General features: G+C 41.2%; 1 protein-coding gene across 12 annotated transcripts in view; it reads right to left on the reverse strand.

Moving 5' to 3' along the window:
* GTDC1 (glycosyltransferase like domain containing 1) overlaps positions 1 to 17,584 on the reverse strand; it is a 185,747-nt gene extending 168,163 nt beyond the window's left edge. For 7 of the 12 annotated variants that reach the window (XR_008733689.1, XR_008733690.1, XM_055719356.1 and 4 more), the window contains exon 1: positions 17,498 to 17,584. The gene's annotated coding sequence lies outside the window, so the exon portion shown is untranslated. Of the gene's footprint in view, positions 1 to 7,066; positions 7,092 to 7,126; positions 7,249 to 7,281; positions 7,363 to 17,477 lie in introns of those variants that run through there. The other 5 variants (XM_055719347.1, XM_055719348.1, XM_055719351.1 and 2 more) reach the window with 5 other exon arrangements.
* Between the last annotated feature and the right edge of the window lie 683 nt (positions 17,585 to 18,267).

The raw sequence follows: 18,267 nt of genomic DNA on the forward strand, positions 1-18,267 counted from the left end.
TTAACCATACCTTGACTGTCAGGTTTCTCTAGATCTTTCAGTTCTGAAGAGTGGCCCCTGCCCATCTAATCCCTTCAATGGATCTTAACATTATTTTAAATGCCTGAAAGACAATGTCTCAGTCTCTTATTTGCATGCTATAAAATGTTCTTGAGGCTTTCCTTGGGAAAGTCTCGTTAGCTGAGGTAACAGGCTCTAACAGCATTCAACATTTAAAACAACTGTCAAAGAGGCCAAAGTCCCAGCCTGCACCCCAAGACCCAAACTGTAAACCATCTCCCCAAGCATAACGAAGTTAACCAAATGTTTAACACTGGACACATCTAATTCTTTGCACTCCATAGATTACAGAACAATTAAGAGGCTGGAAACAGAAAACTGGCTTAAAGTGAAGTTATACAACTGGATGGGCAGAATGCTTTTGTCCACAAGAAAGCATTTGCATATCTAACTTCAGATGTTTTAAATAGGTTTATATTGAATTAAAAATAGAATTTAAAATAGATTTTTATTGTACTAAAAAGCATGTTTTATATCTGAGTTACTGTATCACCGAATGTAAAGAATCCCTTGGGACCCACAGACTCCCCATACAGAATGTGCATGTTCTTGACGATTTATCTTTCTGCATCAAACTCTTCAAGCTGTAGACCACCACAATAAATTAAGTAAAATTCAGAATATAATGTTCTAATACTGTCTTTAAAGTTAAATACAATACTGGCAAATGCTTACCAGGTTACACGTGCTAAGCAGTGCACATGATAATCATAATGATGAATGTGTAATCTAATGCCCATTCACTTTGATTTATATGAGCCATCATACAAGTCTCACGTATCCATTTTAAGTCAATGGGAAGGATCCCATTTTTCCTGACCTGAATCAGTGTTCAGTCTAAACTGAACCACATTTTTCCACTCTTTTTTTTTTTGCATTGCACAGAATCAGTCTTCGCACATAGTTAAAGATGCCTGGGGCTGCACAGTCTTTTGCAATCTGAACAACTGGCCCTATCATTCCTTGTGATAGTCTTGCTGAAAAAAATAATATCAACCAAACTTCCCCCTGCCCTTCCAGCTGCGGGAGAAACAGGTCAGCCTGTTCTTCACTTCAGAAGAAAAGGCCCTGCAATGATCAACCTTTCATATGAAATACAGATCATTAACACTGAGTACAGAATTACTTTGATTCTTGTTTTTTGTTTGGACAACTGGGATTCCATTGTACTTATTTCATGATGCTCTGTATTTTGTGTGTGTGTATACATACACACACAAAATAGCTTATTTCTGAAACTAATGTATAATGGAAGGCTTACTTACCGAGTCAGAAAGAAGCTACCCAATGATAAGTCATTCCCTTATCCTTAAAGTATCACACTCAAGAAACTGCAATAAACCAAACAAGCTTCGCTGCAGCCTGCCGTAAATGCAAAAAGCACACAGTACGGATGGGATGACCTAGGTGCAGAGTGCCAGCTGCCTAACTGGTAAGTGTTCTCTTTTACTGCAAACCACAGTTAAGCTGCCCCATCGAGAGAGAGTCTTCTCAGTACTGTTAATTCTCCTCCAAAACATCAAATCCAGACCAAAACCTCATATTAGAGCATCTAAGCTGATGCAGTTCCCATTCAATGCTCTAAACAGTGTTTACTGCAGGGTTCAGTCTCTACTGACCTAGGCAATAGCCTACCACATCACCCTTACTTCAAACATACCTTACATACAGAAGAGGACTGAGCAGTTAAGTCAGTCCTCATTACAGAAGAGCAATACTGACAGATAAAAGAACACTTTATTTGTGGGAAGGAGAAGAGGCATGGGTTGCAATCGTCTCGAGACAGACCAGCCAAGCCACGTTACACTACCTGGTGCTACACCATCAGGCACTGTAAAAGCAAGCCTGGCCCAGGTCTGTAAAACCCACAGCTTACAGAAGCCTCTGCAAATAAAATATTTTTTTAAAAAAACTAAAAAACCCAACATGCTTTAGAAGTGTACATAGTTTGTAAAAGTTACCAAGCGTAGTATTTATTTTTTTTACTTAAATTCCTGAATGATCTGAAGGTAATTCCCCCCCCCAATCAACATCCATTTAAGTAAAATTCATGGCAAAAAGCTCAGCATTTTGTTTTTACATTTTGAGACTGTGTTAAGAATAAAACCCCTTCCTTTGAATAGGACACAATACCTGCCAACTCCAAATAACGGAGAATATGACTAGTTCCTAGAGAAAGAGACCCAGGGGTAAGGGACACAAGCACCACAATGTAATTACAGAGTACCAACAAAAATTTGTCAAGCAAATAGAGGAAACTTCCAGAGTTTGGAAAGCACGTTAACATGGAAACAAGTGTCCTCTTATTTTGTTAGTGCGAGGATATCAGTGAACCAAAGCCTGACTTCCCTGGCTGAAGATAGTTAACTGATGACAGCAGAGGTTACAAAAAACTGTAATCAGGCTTCATAGAAGCGCATGTGGAAGAGTGGTTATTAGGTTATTAAAAGCTTGGAGGAGGAGGAGGGAAGTTGGGATTGAAGGCTCAGATTAGCAAACTGAAAAAAATAAAAATGTTGACCCCTGACCTTATATGCAATAGCTGGAGAAAGAGACACACAGCTACAGCCAGGAGGACACGAACAAAACCATGTTATCAGTAGGAAGCCATAGAGGATGGCTGCTGTTGCTCTAAATTTTAGCTTAAAAGCCTTGTGACAGTAGGTTGTGAAGGTTTTTTTCTCTCCACATCTCTTGGATGACTGGGACTTAAGGACCCAGTTACTTTTCTGATCTCAGGGACTATCAGTTAAGGCCTGAAACACCCTAAAACATTTATGCCAGACAGGCTTTCCTTCCGTACTACAGAAGTACAATGGTAGGACCTCATCAGTCCCATCAGTTGGTCATCCTCCTTGGTAACACAGTACACTACTGTGCCAAAACAGCATCACCAACATTTGAGATGCATCTCCATCCAACAAAGTGATGGACCACATCCATCACTCCCCATAACCTGCTCAGCAGAATGATGTGCTTGGAAAAGCACGCTTCACTAGATTTCCCAATGAGACAGGGCCAGATACACACACTCAAATTGGAGACTTAAAAAACCACAGCAATTAAAGGTCCCATAACACTTTCATATACTACTCCTTGGCTGGAAATAAAGCACAGTAATGTAGAGAACATCAGATTTTTATTGACAACACAAAATAGCTTTGGGTACTAGAGACAGACCAAATGGAACTGCCACCATTTGCTTTCATGCAAACTCACACAGCGTGAGTTACATGCAAACACAACACTTAACAGAAAGACATCTGACCTCCCATTCATAAGTGTGTCCAGATCCTAATTACAATAAATTCATCTCGTTCCTGAGTCTCTGAAAAGATAGTTATGTTAAATAATGAGAATCCCAAAGCCAAACTCCCACCTTGAGAAATGCTTTAGCCTTACCGGTTTGCCCAGACCTTCTCCATTTTGGCAGGGAATAACTGCAGAAATAGCATCCAAATGATTATAATTTGTGACCCTTTAACATAAATGGTAATTTCGTAGACTAGATCTTTTATATTCCATCCCATGTACTTCCAAATAAGAGCTGCCCAAAAATACTCTGCAAGAAAAACTAGATGTTCCCAGTGACAACTCCAATCACGTCATTCTTTGCACATGAACATTAAAAGATGCAACAACAGCAAAAAACACTAGCTATTCTTGTAACTTCAACACTAAATCCTAAATATAGTAAGTTTTCAAATTGTCTTTCCTAAAATTCAAATAATATGTACATTGCTTTAACCAAAAGCCAGCAAAGTACAACTTGGATTGTGCTGCAGGCCATAAAGCGAATGTTCTTTATTTTAATCATGGATGGATGAAGATGAAAAGTGGTTTTTGAAAATTTACAACAGTTCTGACACTGCTGTGTGTTCCTCGTTACAAGTTATCCTGATCTATTTGTGAGACTTACTCCAGACCTTTTACTATCTTCAGAGAGATAGTTTACATTATTACTTTGTACGTTTATACCCAATCACAGGAAACTGCATAGAATAGGGCAGAAGCCCCAGCTGAATAAAAGCGATCTGGAGTAAAAGAGAAGGACCACAATGGCTGCTTCAGTCACGCTGGAACAAGTTAGAAAAGGAATGTCACAGTAATTTCTAGAGAGTATTTGGGAGGTTTGGTTTCTTACTAAACAGGTTGTGCATACTTGCCTGTGGCAGTCTTTGCAACTTCTATACATTTAGACATTGGTTTTAAAGTCAGAAAAATAGTCTTAACTATGAAGAGATTTCAATTTTCAAAAATCTTTTAACTTTGACTTTCTCAAAATATACTACCAGCTGTGAAGTCAGTCTTTACACACACAGCAATACAGAACAAAAGACCATATGCTGAGATGCAAATACAGGTCTACAACATGACTATAGATACATTATTTTATTGCAGCGTAAACACCAGCCTTCAGCAAATCTTTATGACACCTGACACTGCAACTACCTAAAGGAGTCATCACAACTGCAAACTCTGCCTACTCCTACAAGCAATAAATTTTCTATACAGTACCTGAAAGGGCAAGGAGAGCCTACAACTGATTCTGGAGCTTCCCAGATGATCCCAGGATGCTAAGGCAGAGGTGAAAATGCAGATAGTCTTTCACCACAGGCAACAAAGTCTTGCAGGAGAGGAAGCAGACGGAGCCCTGACCTTTCTGCAAGCTGCTGTAGTTCACACTTACAGGTAAGGCAACATCAGACATAAGTGACTGCTGCTGTTTTCAGAGACTTGACATTTTAAAGGCTAAAGCCCCTGTTGCTAGCAAAGCCCTTTGGTAAGATTTTCTTTCTTTTCTTCTTTGTTCAGATACTGTTTGCTGTGGGATAACAGAAGCAGCTTCAACTTAGGTGATTCTTCAAAGGACTCTAGGAAACACCTGGAGATCTCACAAGATGCTGGACGCTAATACCAGGGCATGAAACACCTACGCTGCAACAAAGATGATCTTAAACAAGATGTCCAAGTTTGGACATGCAATTAAGTATCCCAGAACTAGAAACACCTTCTAGGAATCCAGAGCTATTTAGCTTGAAATCACACAGGAATTACTGGCAAGTTCACATGCGAAATCCTTACAGAAAAGCATCCAGTTAAATGACAAAGACAGCATGGACCTTGCTGGCAACTCAGGACTGCCTAAATACTCCCTCATGCATTAACACTACATACAGTCTGAAACACCATCAATAAAACCTTTATATAACATCATCCCACTAATTATTCATATTTGTTTTGGGGGGGGTTGCATATATCCATATGTATAAAAATTTTACACCTGTATATGAAAACTCAGTAAAACAAAGCTAAGATGACACAGGCTGCAACACAGGATTTTTCCTTAAGTACAAGGAAGAATCAAACCAGTATTTTTGTAATTTGGTTTTCCCACTAAAGTGGTTTCTGTACACCTTTGTGAAATAAACTGAGTAATAGTTAACTCATCACAACAGTTTTCAAACCTTTATCATTATGCGCTGCTGATAAAGCTGTCATCCTATAACCACTAAAACTTTTCCTCTGAAAGCAAGACGTAAGCAGAGGCTTAGTCACTATTCACAGAATTACAGAAGTTTTCAGAGCACTTCACCAAAAATCCAAAAATAATATATTATTTCCTTAAAGCAAAATAATACATTGCATTTGTAAGATGCTTGCTCTCAGTACTGAGTAACACTTGTGATATACCTGAAGTGGTTTCTTAAGCAAGCCAAATCTCCCCAGCAACTCAAGGTTTAACTATGCTGAGCAAATCAGCTTCACATGTGTTAAAAAAATGGAAAGCAAGAAGGTAAAGTCTTAATGTATCAACAGCTTCTTCTGATTCATAAAGTGCATTAAAAGAATGAACGCTGAAAATCCTATCCATACATTAAGGCAATTCTTACACCCAAACAATTTGATAATGTAACATTGCGTATCAAGCCAGTTTTTTCATAAGTTATGATCTAAACAGAATACTAGTCAATTCACCAAAAGATATCAAAGATATCCCTTTATTACAAATGATCCAAGTATCTCCCTTGAGGCTACGGCTATCAGAAAGCATTTAGCTAGCTCCCAAGCCAATACTTCTCGTATCTGTTTTATTATGAAACTGTAACACATTTTCAATAACTTTTAGCTTTGCTATACAGAGCAACAAATAATTTCCCAGAACCCTTTGGAAAATCTAACATGTGAAATGATTCCCTAGTCAACTTGCGTATTATTAAGCTGAAAAAACATATATCAGATCATTTGATCATTGGAGGGAATGGAAAAGTATTGGGAGCTTCAGGACAAATGGACAAACTTCAGGTCATATAAAACACTACCGAGGCTGTATTTGAAGAAAAGTGTGAAAGTTCATGAAAGTGTCCCGGGTGAAAATACTTTGTGTTGCTAAGAAACATCATCCCTGATGATGGATGAATTAAATTGTCTTGCTTAGTAGAGCCAACTCCAGGCATCCCTCGTTTATTAGTAGAATGTTTCCTTGTACTGGTAATTTATTTCAACGGCTACTTACAAATAAAAAGCCCTACCTTTAAAATGAAACCGAGATTTTCAAGCTTGCATAGTTAATGCCAAAAACAGAACAGAGTTTGCATCTTGAATAGAATTTATTAGCTACCTTTTCAGAGTTTACATTTTTAAATACAGTATTTATACATCCAAACGATTAGGAACTTACTTTAGGGTAGTCTGCAATGAAATATACTGTTCAACTTCCAAAATTACTCCATGTACAATCCAGTTAAAAATAAAACCCTTCAAATATTTCAAAGTACTGAACAACACAAATATTCAGGTAATCGAATTTTAAACATCACAGAGAAAAGCATATTCATCTCTCATGCGCTGTTATGATGACACCAACATAAAACCTAAGCATGAAGGAAATAATGTAAACCACCTGCTTTCCTCATTTGGAAGTTGTATTCATGTTTCATCCAGTTCCTCTTTTAATATATTACTTAGGTTCTGCAGAAGAAACAGCCTGTATTCGTGAACTTACAGCAATATATCTTTCCATTTCTGAAGTATGCATTTTCTGTTGATGTGCCACAGAGCATACCTGGTTTGCCTGCTGTGCATTGCGTTAAGTGAAGTCCTTTCAAAAAAGCTTATAGCTGGAGCACAGGAAGGCTACCGGCTCGCCCCTTCCCACAGGCTGCACGACAGGTCAAAGGAGCTCTCCTGAAAGGGTAAAGAAAAGCATGTACATCTCACCTGGCACAGCCTTTGAGAGCAGGACGCAACAGCAGAGGCGAAACACAGCAAGCAGGGAGCTCCAACATAAGCAGGAGAGTCCTGAGATCAGAAAGTAGACATACAAGCTGCTCAGAAATGATGGAAAAGGGCAGGGTTTTCTTAATAATCTGGAGAGGAATATGCAAATTGTATGCCACGTAGAAACCAACGCGGGTGCTGCACTGAGAATAAACCAAGGGCAAAGACCCATTTTGCAAGAACACAGGTGCAAAAGGGGAGAACCATTGAAGAAAATTAATTTTCATGTGTCTGGTGCCAAGGCTTTGGGGGTTTTCTTCCTATTATTCTAGATTGAGTTCTAATGAAGGTTCCAAGTTAGAAGTTGCAAGCTGTAGCACTGAAGAGTCCAATTTAAGGAAAAAGGTAAAAAGCCTTCTATAAACGGTTCTTTGGATCCCATCACAGCTTCCAAGTTACAAATTATCATGCAGAGTTACGTTTTGAGGCCACATACTCAGCTAGAGACAACAATAGAGGCTCCTTTTCCCAGGTAACACCACCACGGAGAAGAGTTACCACTGGAGAGTCTGAGAAGAAGTATTTAATAACAACGCCAATTTGGCCACACTGTAGGAGATGTGCTTCCTGTGGGCCTAATAAGGAAGAGCTTTACAACATAAGCAGAAGCATTTCAAAACCTCAAAGGACATGTCTTATCTGCACGACTTCTGCTTCTGGAGGCCCAGAAATCCTGAAGACAGAAGGCAGATCAGACTGCAGCTTTTCTAGGCACAGATGTTGCAATCACATCTGCCTTAACCATAAGCCACGGTCCTAGCAGCATCCCCTAGTTGCTGCATTTTTGGAAATGCCAGTACAGAGGATAAAATAAAGTGTTTCTGATGACATCAGGTGTACTAAAACACTAACATGAAAGAAAAACACCTGCAGATTACGTTCCAAGAAAACGGAATGAAATAAAAGGTTTTGAAGTAGAGATACTGTCTTCCCCTCCTCCCTTGTCTACAAGAGTCACAAAATAATACTTACTTCAAATATTGAGATTGCTTTGATCGAAGATATTTTTTTTTTTTAAGTGCTGATATAGAAGCCATGAAGGATGACCATTTGTGTATGGAGGCACCCCAAGCTACTCAGACACAGAAGTGTGCACATGTGTATTTACCCAGTTAATTGTAGGTGATTTTTTTTTTTTTTTGTACACACCACTCCAAGGAACTGAGCCGACTCAGCTGTGCAGATCCACATGAATATTCTCCAGGTGTTTCATTTTCTTTTATCTCACTGAAGATTCCCTCCCTAAGCACTTATAGCTACAAGATGTCTGACTTAATTCATCCAGTTCCAGGCTCCCCAGTACAAAACGGACACGGGCATAACCAACCAAGGCCAGCAAATGGCCCCAAGGATGATGAAGTGGTCGGAATACAACACAGCCAATTCCACAACTCCATCTCCAAAGGTCAGGTCTGCAACACAGTACAGGTTGCAGGACTGACTACAATAATTTTCTCCCTCTTGGCCCTCACACCATAACAGAGAGCATTTTCAGGACAGGATTAGTGAATGTTTTAGTTTATTACTTAGATGGTGAACAACAATCGCAAAATTCTGTAGTTACCTGGGAAGGGCTGCAATCATTCTGGGAAGCAGAGTTAGAATTGAAAAAAGTAGGACTAATGCTCAACATCAGAACTGAAACTAGGGGTTTAACACTTAATTGAATGCAAAAAGTGAAAGATTAATTCACATCTGTATTAACAGGAGCACCATATGCAAAAGATGGCAAGATTTATCCTGCTCATCATCGATACTGACTAAGGTTGTGCATTATGTCCAGGTCTGGATACATAGATGTAACAAACTCAGAAAAACTCAGAAAAAAACCTAAGCAACCAGGGAAAGTTAGGGAAACAGGCTTGCAGGGTACAGGAAAAAAAAGATAACTAAAGAAAGGCACAGGCTTCAAGATAGGTTAACAGCAAGTTAAAAATGATCATGTCCCACTCATGCAGTATCCACAGCGGGGCGGGGAGGGGGGGGGATGACAGACCCAACAACAACAGATCAAACAAAAACAAAAAACAAGAAGCTTAACAGGTTAGGAAAAAAATTAGAATAGTATTAGAGGAAATATGCTACCTCTAGGGATAGTTAACAATGGATTAGGTTATGGAGGGGTTACACAAATCCTCACTGATTGTTTTTAAGACCTGTTATGATGAACATGTCAGAAAGTGCGTATACATATTTATCTGGCTCTACAATGAACACTACACGCTCACACATACAGTACAGGGCCTTCACATAGAGTGGATGACCTCCAGAGATCTGCGTTTTCTTTTCTAAACCTAAAGGCTGTACAAGTTTAGGCTCCTGCCAGGCAAATCAGCAGGTGACTTGACTGCTCCTTAGAGCTCCAAGCAGGCTTTTGATATCTCTTTTTTCTAAATAGCCAAGGCAGTCTGTGATTGACAATTTCTATCACATCAAGCACGCTACCTTAAATATGAAGTACTCTGAATGATCCACCAGGGAAATAAAGTCAAAGTACAGAGAAGGCAACGGCAACTGATCCCAGGAATCCAGTCCCGAGAAGGAAATCAAAACTGCCAAATTAGGCAAGGATGCAAATCCCATTAGTACCTAGAAACACAGGTAGCTATTTTTTGTTTCCAGCACCTACAATAAATAAGCCTTAATAAAAAGTAGTATTTAATAAAGTACTTAGAGAAATAAGGAGGGAAGGTTTGGCGTTTCTAAGCTTATTTTCACAGCAGTATGAAAGGAAATGAGGTAGAGTCAGAGCTAATTCTCCTTATATAATTTCACATGGAATGATTAGTTCTGCCCCAACAGTAACAGCTTTCCAGAGGGTCCTACTTGTCACCAAGATTGCATACAGATGCTCCAAGTGTAGCTTCCCTATTCTGCACTGACAACCAACTTAAAAGCTCAATATAATATTCATTTTACTATAGAATGAAATTCACAGCATGAATAGTAAAATAATGTCACAGCTACCATGAAACTGCAGTTATGTGTTGGGGGTTGTGACTTTTAGAAGTTTAATCATGAAATAGATTCATAAAGAGGAGCATGCAAAGTAGCTTTCTGCTTTAGCAGTGTCCTGTGGCCATTACGGCTGTCCATGAGCAGCATAAGCTGTGGTCTAACAACGAGAGGGCAAAGGCATGGAGGAGCATTCATGTCACATGCCCCTGCTGATTACTTTTTTTTTTGAAGCAGGTTTTCAATCATTACTGTGCTGAATGCCCCCCTTTTAAGCCTGATTAGGAAAGACATTCCACATGCATGGGGCTGCTGAAGGTGGTGGAATTCCATAAGTCACCTGGGTCGCTTCTGGGTGAAATACCAATTACTGGCAATTCATCTCAACAAGGTCAACACACCAAAAAAAACCAAAAAAACAAAAAAACCACACGTAAAAGACATCACTCAGCCCAACAGTGAACATATCACACAGATAATCCTAAAACTCTTTGCAAAAACTTGTAATAGGTATTAGTACTTTTATAAAGCACCATAGTGTTTTCTCTTTAATCCTTGAATAGACACTAGTAGAAAAGCCCTACTAAATTCCAAAATTACCACTGCAAGTTCCTGGTCAGCTACTACTATTCTTTTAAAAAAAAAATACTGCTTTTTAAAGGATATATATAAAACTACATTTTTTTAGGGAGAGATGGTTAAATTTTTAAAAAGTAGGCTATTAACTAAAAACCTAAATGACTGCCTAGAACAGCATGCTGAATAATATTATAAGAACTTTAAATGTGTATATGTTGCACTTATTAGCACTACCATTTGTTTTACAAAAGACCTACAGATTAAATACAAAGCATGCTATTAGTTTTAGGCACAAGAACGCCCAATTTTTTATGCCTCACCAGAAATAATGACTAATTAGGACAGCACCACCCTACAGTCATTTCCATAAATCCTGCCTCTACATTTAAATCCCAACAAAAAAGAAAACTGACTTCATGATAACAAAAGCGTATTTCTTGTCAAAGTTTTCTTAAAGCAAGATCAGGACAAGCAATTATTTTCTAAAGCCAACAAGATTATTGTTTATTTGGAGAACTCAAATTTATCTCAAACCACATGCAACATACTCAGAAATTTACTGTATTAATCTGCAATCTAGTAGACATGCAAGGTGAATGGTAAAACTTTCAACTGGGAAACCACAAAATACTGCTGTACTACTTATTCTGCAAAGTCATCTCACAGCATATTGTGTAAACTTTGAAAGGAACTTGAATATAAAAAAATGCAATATGTTCAACTACTAGTTTAATTTTTGTTTTCTGGAATGTCTGTATGTAGATTAAATATCAAAGCAAGAAAGATATACAGGAAATATGATGCTGAGCATCAGATGAAATGAGGATCTGTACTTAAAAAACAAAATCTTAATTGAAATGATGGAAATTATGGTGCTTCTGCGAAAGCAGTTGTTTAATTATATGCACCAGGGAAGATACTTAGAAGAAACACCTTATTTTTACACTCAACATAGACTTTATTCCTATTTTATTTACAGAGGTGTCACCTAGTAAATAAACCACTAAGAAAATACAATCAAGATCTACACAGTCAAATTCTCCACAATAATACCACGAATGCACAACTCTGAGGCTTTCTTCCCCCCACGCCAAACCAATCTGATTGGAAAGAACAGGAAGAGGGCAATATTTTTCTAAGAGCTGGTCCTAGAAATGGAGCTATCTTCACTATTCTTTCTCCCAAATATCCTGCCACTATAGTCACACACCATCATTGCTGTAGCTAATGACTCCATTCTGAGTTTTCAGCATTCCCAAACATTTACCCTTGCATGTACGCACAAAGCTTTGCGATATTCTGGCAGTTCTTCTATATAATGGCTTTACAACTGTTCTGTTTCCATTAGATACTTTTTATTAGGCTTCAGGAAGACGAACCAAAAACCTCAGTTCTCTGAAGTGGGGAGAAGCTTGTCTTTGTCTTTTCAGATTGAGAAATAGGCTGAATGGCAACAGCAAGGTCTTCATCCGTCATTCCAACACACCTGACCACTGAATTCTGCCAGGGTAAGTAATGCCCATCATGGAACATCAATTCATTAAGTCTTCCACCCCAGAGAAGGAATAAAACACTGCAATATATTACATCTGAATCCAACTGAACTTAAGGGACATGGGTTGTTCCCCAGCTCTCGACGACAGCTTCTAATAATAACAACTATGAAAGAAATCTTACATTTTATTTTTGTTTGATGGTGTTTTATTTATCAAGACCACCATCATCACAAGTTTTCTGTTGCCAGTAACCTTTCTAAGGACCACTGTTGTACATCTAAGAAGAAAACTTTCCCACAGTATTTATGGCAATATCATACTTGTACCACTGAGCATCATTAACAGACAACCTGTTGTACAGACACAGCATCTGACTGCCCAAAACCACTCTTGGAACAAAACTGGAAAATGGCAGTGAAGCCACACTGGTCACACTGTTGTAGAGACACAATATGTAAAGATGTTTTCAGATGCAACACTGATTAAGTTCTTTTTTTTTTTTTTGTCAACCTAACAATATGTTCAACAATTTTCTTGTAACAATTCAGCGAAACTACAATTCAGCAAAATTAAGGTAGGAAGACATTTAATCCAGTTGCACCTGAAGTGCCAACAAGAAAACTTCCGCTAATCACATATATATTAGATTTCACACATATGTTTGATTATATGTAAACCTATACACACAAAAACATCTAAATCAAAGTTGCATATATAGCACTAACTTACTTTGGGATTTATGTGGCTCAACTGTTTGTGTTCTTTCTGTGTCTTAACCCTAACAAATAATTATTCGGGGAGATGGGGGGAACCAAACCACACTTAGTGCCTTGCCTTGCCTGTTTTCCTCCAAGTTCTGCATTTCATTGAATCATGGAATGGTTTGGGTTGGAAGGGACCTTAATGATCATCTAGTTCCAACCCCCCTGCCACTTCATCATTAATTTTACATAATTCATTGTTAATTTTAGACATTCCTCCAGTTCTCATTTGGACATCAAAGAGCTTCTCATACCCAAAATATCAGCAATCTGAAGTATTAGCTCCTCTACTTATTGTCATATATAACTTGAAAAGATCTTTGATTTCTTGCCTACAGGAAATACTGCAGATCAAAAATAAAGCATATATATATATATATGCTCCCATATATACAGATATATGGTGTCCAGGATTTAGGATAATAGACTGTTTGGAGACATGGTTTTCAGATTTAGATTTCATACTCTGTCTGGTGCTTCACACATTTATTTTTACTTTCACATCTGACATGCAGCAATATGGCTAGCTAAGGTGTACATTCAAGACATACTTTGATATGTATCTATTTGGAAATGAAATTCACACTGGGGTATGTGTCCTTACAGTACCAAGGCACTGCTTCACCACTGCTAACTGCACCACTTACTGATGGCTGGGGGCAGAGGAAGGCAGGCTCTCTAGAGCCCCTTGTTAACAATTCTGCCACCAAAGATTAAGATGATTCTACTGCTTTACAAACTTGGTAGAGAACATCTCTCACATATGAATGGGGAAAAAAAATAATCCATGGTAGCCAAAGTATTTCTCAAATGTCTGCTGCATGGGTTCCTAACAGCCTTGCATATATATTTTTAGAGTTTGTTCTCCACTTTTGTATTTTTTTTAAATTAGCAGTATTAGCAAGTTATACAACTAGTCCCAGACAATGAGATACTCACTCTGTTCAAGACAGCAAATCATTCACCTTAGTTTTGTTACTACTGACACTATACAACAGCTTATGTCTCAAGCAGTAGCACACAGAAGCCCTCAAATAGAGCAGTCAGCATTAAGGTCCCATTTTTAGTGATATTGATATAAGTAAGTAATAAAAAAATACAACCTTAAAATATATTTTCAGCATGTTTCCTTATAACAGAGTACAATTCTCTTCACACAGCAACATATAGGTTATATCTGTTTCTTCTGAGCACATAGTTTAGGATGCAATTTATATAGAAACAGCAGTTCTTTAACTCAGTTATTTAACCAGGAAAGATCTCAAGTCTCTGGACAAAACTTCCTCTTTGCAGCTGAAACAACTAATACAAGATAATATTCCACACTCGGTATTTGCTCAGCAGCAGTGCAGAAGGAATGCCTTATGTCAACGGCCCTCCTAATCTGAGCTATATAGGACTGCATCGTATAAACATATTCTGATCTTGTGAAGCCAAACAATGCAGCATGTATATTTTATTTCTTTTTTCTAAGCTAGATTCCAGCTGGCCACACAAAGAGTAAGGAATTTAGGTACAACAAATGCTTCTGAAACTACTGGCCTTCTCTACATGAGGAAGCACTTGGTGCGATCCTAGCTTACCACAGCCATTCAGTTTTTGCCCAAGCAGTTTGTTCCAGGAGCCCTGAATGAAAGTACATACACTGATAAAGTGCTGTTTTGATGATAAAAATGTCTATCTAGACACTTTCACCAGTGCAGGTTATTGGTCAGAGACCATAAACCTTCACTGCTCTGATCAAAACAGAAAATAACAGAAGTCCAAGCTGTAAATTCGGTTAGAGGCCTGAAACGCTCAAGGCACGTGGCTCTTCTTTGAGCTATGGGCAATGTCAAACACTAGTTGTAGGGTGTAGAAGGCATTTATAAAAAGCCAACCAGGAACTTTTTGTTTTCATATTCTCAAATTTTATTGAGCAGAAATGTTTGAGGATAGTTTATTACTTTTACCGGCCACTCTAAAATGGGCCTCCAGCCAAACAGGTCTTTAAAATATGTCTGTATTTTAGTTTTAAAACAACATTAAGGAAGTTGTATAACTTTTACATTAGAATCTAAGTGACTTAGCAGCACAAGTGACACATTTCAGCTGTAACACAGGCACTTTGGAAGCTACGGGCACGACTTCTGCAACAGTGCCAGTTGCACATGGTACTGATCCTAACGCAGGAGAGAGATGCACAAGGATTATTTAACAGGTGTTTGTAACTCATGGCAAATCCCTAAACAATGAAATTCAGATGTATGCTGGTATCATATTAGTGACTCGTGTGCCAAACACCTTCATACAGGCTAAACTGTGGGACAAGACCCATCCACTATGTGCTGTACTTGCCTTCACAGGGCTTTACTGCAATATTCCAAGAGCAACAAATGGCAGTAGTTGTAACTATGTTACTGCACAAGAATTCAAACTGTGCATTTATTGTGGGAAAAAGGAATTTTGTCCACTATTTGAAAAGCACCAGCACCTTGAGCTGGACAGTGGTTTTGCTTCCCAGGTTCTACCATCACTGTCAATTGGCCAACTAATAGTTAAATTGGGAAATTGTTCAGAAAGTTTGGGAAGACAAAGGTATTGCAATACTGAGAATGATCCCCATCTTTTTACATGTGGTGGGCATACAGATCCAAAAAAACCAGCACTGTATTAAAAAATCCTGCCCTTAATTGATTTATGTGATCTGCATTCATAGCATTTAAACTTATGACAGAAAGTATTCTTCCAATATATTTTACTATGGCTGGACCTCCAAGGAGGAAAAGGGAAAAAAAAAAAAAAAAGATATGAAGCAAGAATACACTCTACATTAGGTCTTGAAAGTGCCAATTAAAATTCAATATTGTACTTTGTATAGAAGTTCCTTACATGAAAACCCTGTCATGGTTAAGATTTAAGGTTAACCAGGTTAATAGAGTCCAATAAAATAGCTCTATTTAATTATGCCACACCACTGTTATAAGGCACACTAAAATCCGCTACTCATCTTTACTTGACTATTGCGCTAAACTCCAAAACACCGTAACATGCACGCACTTCTCATCAACCAGAAAATCCTACCATGAAGTAAGGTTCAACCTCTTTCCCCTGCTTCTTAAAAAAAGTGCATGCATTTGCACCTCAAATGGTTTCTTCCCTCCAGTCTGCTACTCCAGTCATCACAGCCATGTGTTAAAAGATTCGTGCAGACCTGCCAAGGCTTGTTCATCTGAGACACTTTCCTGAAGTTGGGATTTGCTTGCAAAGTGTATTTAAGCAGGTCCTCCACTACTATGCGTTCAGTCAAAAGGTGTTTAGCTTAAAATAATACAAACAAAATCCTAAACTCCACACATTTTTGTGAAATTGAAGTTATGTTTTTGTTCTCCTGTTTTGTAAAGCATGACACTACACCACTACAAAGGTTACGATCCTTCCCGACAGTGTTACCAGCATAACTATTTACACACATCCACCTTCAATTGTGCTGTAGTGACACTTGGACTGAAACTGGGTTCAGATTTTGCATCTCCCTACATAACTGCTTACAAAAAGCGGCCCCTGCCCCACGCAACTTGTATTTAAAAAAAAAAAAAGTGTTTTTAGAAAATAACCCCCCCAGCCGCATTTTCAAGGCTCTGGGCGCTGTGGCAGGCCCGGGGGCTGACCGAGGCCTGGCAGCAGGGCCTGTCCCGGCGGCTCCCCCGCAGCCCTGCCCGCGCCGGGCCCAGGGCAGCCAGGCCGCTCTCCGCACCGGGCCCCGCGTCCTCCGACGCTGCCCGCAGGAAGGGGCCGGAGACTACCGGCCGGCCCAGGCAGCGGCTCCACGGGGCCGAGGGGCGGGCAGCCATGTTAGGACCGCGGGGGGAGGCGGCACCCCGTGCCGGCAGCGGCTGCTCCCCACCGCCGCCGCTCCCCGGGGAGCGGCTCCTTCCCTCGGAGCCGGGCCGGGCCGCTGCCCTCCCCCGCCGCCGGCGGCCCCAAGGCCGCGGAGGCCAGGCCGCTCGCCCTGCTCCGGAGGCCGCCGCCAGGGCCGCGGGGCCATCTTAGGGCGAGCCGGGGCGCCGGCTGTCCCCGACAGCGCCTCCCGCGCCGCAGGTGCCGGGGAGCCACGTCAGGCGGAGCGCGCAGCCCCGCGTCCGGCGGCGGCGAGCCGGCTCCCCTCGCCTCCCCCCGCGCCCGACGGAGCGGGGCTCGGCGGCCCGGCCCCCCCCACCCCCCCCTCCTCCTCTCGCGTAGCGCCGGCCACCGCCGGCCCTCGCCCCCGGCCTCCTCGCCCGGCCCCGGGCAGAGCGCCCGCCCCGCCGCTCCGCGCTGACCCCTTCCCTCCCTCCTGCCTGGCTCGGGCGGCCCCGCTTCTTACCCCACCCAGAGGGAGCTCACCTCCTCCTCACTCCCGCCTGGAGACCGTCGGCACCGACGCGCCGGCGTCCCGGCCCCTCCCTCCCCTCGGCGCGCTGCAGAGCCAGCCTCCCCCTGCCGCCAGCCGGGCCCCCTCCTTCCTCCGCCCGCGGCCCGGGGCCCGGGGCCGGGCCCGCTCGCCCCCGAGCCCGGCGCCAGCCTGCCCCGGCAGACCTGCGGGGCGAGGGGCCCGGCCCGCCCGGGCAGCCCCTGCTCTGGGGGCAGCTCCCAGCGTCGGCCGGGCCGCTCAGGCCTCCCGGCCCGGCGGCCGGACCGGGGCGTTAAAAACAAATAATAAAAAAAAAAAGCAGGAAAACCGAGCGCTGGAAGGGGAAACGAACCGTTTGCTGTGGCTACCGCAGAACAGGCCAGCCCAAAGAGCCTGGGGAGTGGGGATGGGTGGGCGGAATAAGTAACATGGAATCCTACACCAGGTGCACTAAGGAAAAAAAAAACCACAAAGGTGTTTTTCCTCAGAGAAGCTGGAGAGAAAGTCAGAGCGCTTCTCAGTTGTGTTTCCCTGCTACACCGGCCCCTGGCAGGCGGCGCAGCCGCTGTGGAAGGCCGGGCAGTGCGGGTGTCAGCCCGCTCTGTGAACCCTCCTCGGCCCCGGCAAGTAACAAACTTCTCCAGCAAAACTTCTCAGAGGAGGCATGTTTGTAACGCTGACTCAATTTAGCATGGTGTTATCTTTGGTGTGTAAACTGTTGGCTTTTCTTTTTTTTTTTTTTAATGGGAAGTCAAAATGAGTA

This window comes from Falco cherrug, chromosome 8 (genome assembly GCF_023634085.1).
Source record: "Falco cherrug isolate bFalChe1 chromosome 8, bFalChe1.pri, whole genome shotgun sequence".
In the NCBI taxonomy this organism is placed as follows: Eukaryota; Metazoa; Chordata; class Aves; order Falconiformes; family Falconidae; genus Falco; species Falco cherrug.